The following is a 7,962-nucleotide window of genomic DNA, read 5'->3' on the forward strand; positions in this document are numbered from 1 at the left end:
GTACTTCCTTGTGGTTTCAAAAGTAAACTTGAAAACGCCTGTGACATTCAGGGTTGTGGCCAGAAAAAAGTAAAACCACACTATCTCTTCAGAAGCAAAAAGGACTAAAGTGTTTGGTTAATGGATCTACCCATTCACATAAGTATTTTGTGCCCCCTCCAAAACATGGTGTGCTGTCGTGCACATGTATGAATTTATCCTCACGATATACCTTTGAGATAAGTCAGTTATTTTATCCCAGTTTGCAGGCTGCGGGGACTGAAGGAGAGGGTGATTAAATGATTTGCCCAAAGTCACATTGGAAAATTGTAGCAGAAAGAGAGAGGAACCAAAGGTCTCCAGTGCTCCCATCCAGCTTGATATAGGAAACCTGCAATGCTTATAGAATTATTAAAATGTTAAATGACTTGAAATTAAAGGCTCTGTCCAGAGCTAAAGCCATCATTTGGATTATTCGCTCAGTTCTTTGAAAAATACACAAATGCAGCAGTATTATGAATGCAATTACAGCCAATGGCGAGTTCTTAAATGAAGGGCAAATCAAAAGAAAACCCTCTATGTTTTATATTTCTGTGGTCTTTTCCATCTCAACAGTGATAGAAAGCACGGCCGCGCATACATATCTGAAACACATGTTGATTTTTGTGCTTGTCAGCTCGCTGGGCTTCGGGGGAACTCTCCCACGGCGGTTACGCTGAGACGGAGCAAGAAAGAGCGAGCGGTTCGCTGGCTTGAAGATCTTCCTCCATCCCTGCCCAAGGTCTGAGTAGGAGCCTCTGCCCTTGTCCTCTTCCACCCGCCCTCATTCTTTCACTCCCGGATTTTCTTTCCGCTTCCTCGCCGAGAGCGCTTGGGAGCAAACCGTTTAGGATCGAGTTAGATGGGCCCAGATGTTACCACCTGCTGCACATTGCTTTCTTCTCATAGGCTTTTAACAAGGCACTTCGTATTTTGAGAAGGAGGAGGAAGAGAGAGTGGCCTTTGGTGTTGCTCAGCGCTGACACAGCTGGAGCTGGCTGGGGGTGGCGGGGTGTTATTTTTTACAGGTTGGCAACCAGACGCTTGTTGCCGTGATATACTTTTTTCCAGAGATTGCCTGAGTGTAGATGTGCCAACACAGGTTCCGGTTTTACCACAGCTAATTCTCTTATTTCAAAGAGAGGAAATATCCTCGGACAAATCTGCTTTGTCAAGGTTGAAAACGTTCCGCACCACAGATGGTGACCATAAGGTGCAAGTGAGTTTTCAGCTGAACCAGTGACACCCTACCCATTTGCTTCGCCGCCGAAGATTTTAAAACTGGTTTTTGTTACGAGGAGCTGAGCAAGATCCTTCTCTCCAAATGTCTCTTCCTCCTGTTAGCTCCCCGCTTCCATATTCATGGCACTCCTGCTGCTACTAGCACTACCATGCGCAGCACCTACCGCAAGTCGTCCAGGTCCCGGCGTTAGCGCGGCAGCTCCCTCCGCTTTCTGAAAAACTCATTAAGCGGGGGTGGAAGGGGCAGCGGAGGCCTGCTAGGGTTCGGCACCCTGTTACGGGAGACTTTTCTCGGGTGTCCTCCTGCGCGACCGCTCGGCGGTATGATGCCGAGCCGAGCTGCAGGCACCTCGCACCTCTAGCGCCGTGCAGCCGCCGCCGCCGCAGCAGCAGCAGCTCGTCGTGTTTAGATTAGCTGACGGGCCGGAGCACAGAAAATCCTGCGTGCGAGGAGAGCGTCGTGGGAAGGGCGGGGAGTTTCCCAGCAGCTGCGAGGGGGTTTTCAGTCCCTTCCGACGCGGTGCGAGACTTTTATTTTTGTTTATTTTTTTCTCGTGGACTGAGCAGAGCCTCAACGGGAGTAGCGATGGCCGCTTACAATAACTGGTGCCATGCTCTCCTGATTCCTCCTAACCGAGGGGTTTTATGTTAACGTTAGAGAACCCACCTGTGGTTGGCGGACTCGGTAGCTGTATCTAATTTTTCACTTTTGTAAATTCCCCGATTTCGTTGTGATGCCTCTGTAACAATTTTGCGGCGTGGTCACAGGTCCTCACTTCTCTTTTCTCCCTGACTAATTCCTTCCACAAAGAAAAATAAAGCTGAAGGAGGCTATAAAGTTTGATGTGCTCCAGGTACAACAACAAAAATACCAAGTCTAGAAAGGAAATATTCTTCTGTCTCGGGGAAACTAAAACAAAAAGTAAAAGTGAGTGGTTAGGTCTTCCACTCCCCGAGAAGCTTGCCTTCCCCGCGTTTCTTAAACCGACGCAGGAAGGGTTTTGTTAACAGAAGGGCAGCAGGCTGGGCACATAAATTACTTAGACTTCGTAAAGAAGTGGTGTTAAGTATTAAATGTGCTTTGGGGCAGCTCCTGCAATTCCTCACCCTCTTCATTTGTGGCGCATCTTTTCAGAGCGAAAAGCTGTATATGCATCAATGTCGGCTTAATTCGCACTCCCTCTCTTCCTAATTTGGGGGCTGAATTCGACAGGAGCGAGGGCAGATCCCCAGATGAGAGCTGCTGCGTGGCTCCCACAACGACGAGCCCCGTAGGTGCGTGTGCTCCTGACCTTCCTATTGCACCGGCATCCTTATATCAGTCCTAGCTATTTCTCCACCTTCCACGTTTCTCCATGCCGCCACCTCCACGTTTCTTTGCTGTCCCTCCAGACCACATGTCTGTTTACCTCCTTGGCTCCATTTCCGTTTGGCATCTCCCGCTGTCAGCGGCGTTCCCCTTCCAGCGTGCCGTGAGCTCTCCATCCATCTCCTGTTCCGCTGGCCGTCTCTCTCGGAGCTGGCATCCCCTGCTGCTCTCCCGCACGAAGGTCTCCACGTTCACTGTTTTCCTGCTCTGGCAGTCTGGCGCAGGTGTTCAGCCTCTGGCCTCTGGCTGGTTGCCTCCAAACCCTGCCCCATCTTTTTTTTTTTTTCCTTTCTTTCTTTTTTCCCTCTAAGCACTTCTCCATCCACACCTGCTCTCCTTTCATCCTGCAACCTGATTTCCTTTCATTATCATACTTCTCGTTTGCATCTGATTTCTGGGACTCTCTCATGTGTAACCCTGGGTGATTTGGACTTTCATGCTGAACAGTCTTCTGCCTTAATTGCAGTTTTCTTTACCTTTCTCTTGAATCCCCTAACATCCCTTATTTTGACTGCACAGGGCATAAGCTGTTTGACTTCAAGACCTATCACGATGTTGCTCCTCTTTACCTCTCATTTTCATTTATCTGGTGCCTTTACATTCAGTTTCCCAGCTCTCTCTTCAAGCTCTCTCTACAATGTCCCTTAAATCTTCCCTTTATTATGATGCTTACAAAAGACTCGGCAATAATTTAGGCATACCTATCATGCCGGCTGGCTCGTCTCATTATCTTCTTGTGCTCTTTTCTCTGTTTTTAACTAGTGTTCAGTTTTTATTGCAGTATCTTAGCATCTCCCTTCTTTAGGTAGGGACCTTCTTTGTATGTTCTTGCAGCAAGGTAAGGTGTCATCTGTGGCCAGCATTCCTGACTCAATGCTAACGATAGCAACGTAAGTGAATTTGACCCGTTTCCACCTAATCTTTTACAGTGTTCTTCATTTAAGAGAAATGCAAAAAAAACTTTGAAAAAGCTATTTATTTATGCTTTTGGCGTTTTTGGATATAACCATTCTACAGGTTTTGGGACACTGTCACTCACCTAGTCTATGACATACAGATGTACTCTCCAACTCACCCCTTGTGTACCTGAGCGTTTTAGAAGCTCGATGAGTTATGCTGTTATGAAAGGAGCATGAAATGGAAACCAAAATCACCAAATGTTCAGAAGAAGCTCACAATACTAAAATCTGGACCTGGCTCTTTTTGAGATTTTTTTTTTTCTTACTGGCTTCAGTGAGAGCAAGACTGAATTTTTTCTCTCTGCATTGTTGCAGCAAATTATAGCAGTTCCACCCAAGTCCTCTGCTTGTCGCATGCTTGGTTTCCTGCCAGGTCACTGGCCCGTTTTTAACTCTTTTGGGGCCCCCCCTCTTCAAACCCATAGACATGATCAGGTTAGATCAGGTTAGAAAAGAAGAAAGATGGCCTCGGTGCATACTAGAAATAAACCAAATTAACGTAGACTGTGAAAGTCTTGTAAATAGGTGCTTCCACTGCTTGAAAAGGCAGGCAAGCTATTTGCCATTCCTTATACAGCATATAATTTAAATATTTTAAAACTTGAAATAAATTACTGATGATAAAATTCAACAGTGTAATACTTCTTTGAATATTTTAAATCAGATATAAATTGTTCAATGAAGTTGATCTAGTCTTAGCAAACTTTTCAAGAGATTTAATAGCGTATGACTTAAATGTATGATACCATTCCGGTATGCTGTATGGCACATCACATAGAGTTAAATAGTCCTGCTTGGGATGTGGGTTTCACAGCTCAGTGTCTCTGTGCTTTGACAGATACCTCTGGTTCAGCAGTAGTTTCTATATTCGGTGCTTGATGGTCCTAACACGAAGTAAGTTTAATTTGTGCTTAGCAATTGTTAGCTGGAATAGTAGTGCACATTACGCAGGTTCTTCCAACGCATACTTGTGACCATTTTGAAAATACTTTCGCATAGGGAAAGAATTAAATCTATATCCAATATATGTTACTAAAAACAATGTTAGTGCCATCTTTTGGGCAAGATTTTAAAGCACATAAGTCAAGATATTTGATGGTCTAATTCTACAATAACCATAATTGAGACCATTTGTACATCTTGTGTTTTCAAACTGAATATGCTTAAGAAAAATAAAAGAGCTTTAGAACATTTTTGTAGTGAAGTTACTCAGGGTTGCAGAACAGTCAGACAATATTGAAAAGTAACATTTTTTAATTGTGTATAGTGGAGTCACCACTTCCAACTCCTGACTCATCAGTAACTATTGCATATTTGTCAAGCTGAGGATTTTTATTTTTTTTTTCCAGTAACTGGGTGTTCTGAATGAGTTTACAGTGAAACACCGAGCCAATGTTCACTCTGAGTAGAACAACAGCTTTGATTGATAGCGTCTACATTCAGTTTTTCTATTTCCTACAAATATTCTTCAGCTCATCAAAAACTCATTCTTCTAGACTACTGGCTCTGTTGAATATGGAACAAATGACATATCTGAAATAAATATATTTTATCTGTACAATAACTACCTCTTTGGTTGAAGAGAAGAAAAATCGGGGATCTCCTATGGATTCCAGAGCTGGTCCTAGACAAGGGGCCATCTTAGGAAAAACTAGGGTTGGTCCACTAAAACCAGAACTGATAGCCATTTCTTAGATTATTCTATTATTGTTTTAAAATTATACCATATGCTGAATACTAATGCACAGAAGGACTTGTTTACTCTGGGTGTAAGAACAACAACCGAATTTTCTTAATTTTGAGTTATGGTTCAATTAAAACCTTAGAGCTGTTCTGGATTTCTTTTTATTGGCTTCAATTAATGTACATATATTTTTATGTCTCTGTAGCTCAGGATTCAAACAAACAGTTCAGTCTGTTTATTTAAGCGATTGCATCATCACACATCTGACAAATGCACTCGCTGCATTTACAGCATCATCGCACTGAGTGCATTTATTTGAACTTTCTACCATGTACATGGGATCACACATTGAGATAAACACAGCTGTGTTTATTTCAGGCTGCACAACTCCAGATTGTAGATGTATGTCTGGAGCCAGTGGCCTGCACATGCACTGTACAGGATTTTCAAACACTTATAGCTTCATTAATTGTCAACCAAATCTCCAAAATACGTCGAAGGCTCTTATCTCATTTGCTAGTAGGGCTGGGTGAAAATATAAAAGGAGAGCTTTTTATTATGTTTGAAAATAGTGTAATATTTGCTGAATACTCTATTGGGTAAAAATATTTAACCATCCTTGTTGAGGATGAATATCCCCTTTTCCATTTGGCTGGGCACGTACAAATGAATGCCTTCATTTGTGTCTCACTTGAGCTCGCAGACCAATCCTTTGATTTCAATGTTGTCACCCTAAAATTATGATGAGTCATTCAGTGAGGTCCTGCTTTTGCTTTCATCGTGCAAGCAAATAACCTTGCTCAAGTGAATTGAAGTCAGCTGTTCACAGACTTCAGTGTTTGCAGATTTGGGCCCTAAAATGTTCCTCTATTGCAATATGAATGAGAAAACCTGTTCCTTACGGTGAAAGCTACATGCTGTTGCAGGGCCATGGTGGTACCCTGACTTTTTAAAGTAGCCATTGTGGTAACTAAGGCCTTGATGATTCAAAAACTTGAAATCACATGTTAAGTAATTCCCCCGGGCTTACTCATGTGCTCGAGTTGAGCATATGTGTAAATTTTTGCATGGTTAGAGCGTCCAGTAAGAACAGTGGGAAAATAAGCGCACGTCTGAGACAAGCATGCAGTTCTGTAGCTTCAGACTCTCCCTGCAGCAAAACACTAAGACCAAGAGCTGTGCCTACTCAGGCTTTGAGAATTAGACCCACAGCTCAAGCAAGACTGAAACTACTATATATATCTGTTTCCTGAGATACCCTCCAACCACAAAAGAACCAAAAAAAAAAACCCCAACAAAAAAAAAACAGCTTGAATTGGATAAGACCTAGTTTTATACTGATAAATCAAATATTCTCCTCAGCCCAGGTGTGGGCAGAAAGTATTTCAGGCTTCTCTTTTCAAAATCTTAAACACTTTACATATGGCTTTATGATGAATGTGCTTTTTGCACCGTAGGCCTAAGGCTTATGGTTGGTTGAATGGTGGGTCATGCAGATGCTAAGGGAATTGAGAATTGAGATTCTTGGACTTTCTTTCTCCAGGACAACTTAGAAAAGCCTGTGAGCTTTACTGTGTTATACATAAGGCACCTCAAGAGAACCCCAAAGGCTCAATTCACGATCTGGAGGCGACCAATGCATACCTACCTAGCATAGGACTAAATCTCTTCTCCTCCAGTTTCTGCTGCCAGAACAAGAAAAACTAGATAGACTTTGGACAATGTCTAGCCCTTTATTTTGTAGCTAGAATAACAAGGATCCACAGAAACCTAGGTTGCCTGTGATGTGGCCCATAGGCACCCATGAAAAGCTGTGAGCACGCGTTCTAGCTGAAAGCCTACAAAACCTGGCAGTTTGATCTGAATTTCTGAGTGTCAGGAGCAGAGCTCACCCATGCAAATCCAGAGGAAAGAAAACCAATGTGTTACTGTTGCTTGCATTTACACTGTGTTAACGAATGAACATTAGGGAAAGCAGCATTTGGCCCACTGGCAGAACAGCCGCACTCCAGTTCAGAGGTGTGACGTTATGTAGATTTGAGCTAATTTGATTTAGGTAACTCCTAACAGTTGTAGTGTTAACACTGTGGCAAGCTCAGATTTTCCTTCCCATACTGCAGTCGCACACTCTAACTGCTGTATACCTTTGAATTTCTGATTTTTTTTTTCCTATTCTGCTTTGAGACATATGTCCCTAGATAAAAAAAATGTGAAAATGAATCTAGCGTTCTGTAACTGCTGAGAGCAAGTCTGATGTGGCAACAGTTATCCTCATATTTGCACCCGCCAAGCACAAGTAAGAATGATCAGGACACAGTATGCAACAGAGCCGAGAACTGGGTCACCTGCCCGTAGCAAACTGACTCTTCCCTCAGTTATACGGCTACAACTCTGCGATAACACAAAAAAAAGCCTTATGGTGGGGGTAAAGGGGAACAATCAGTATCAGAAACCACCCTATATGAAAAATAAAGTAAACAGCCCAGGGTCTGTGGATAGAAGGTATGGTAAAAAATACATTATTCTATACAGTGAGACAATACTTATAAACATGTCTTTTTTCTAACTTTAAATATCCTAATTTAAAGTTTGAGTGAATTTAGTAGTAAAATAATGCTTTACTTTTTTGATGCTAAAGTAGGAAAAAATGATGTGGGTAGACACTATATTATAGCACTGTATATTCAAGA

This window comes from Apteryx rowi, unplaced genomic scaffold (assembly GCF_003343035.1).
Source record: "Apteryx rowi isolate R43461 unplaced genomic scaffold, aptRow1 scaffold_8, whole genome shotgun sequence".
In the NCBI taxonomy this organism is placed as follows: domain Eukaryota; kingdom Metazoa; phylum Chordata; class Aves; order Apterygiformes; family Apterygidae; genus Apteryx; species Apteryx rowi.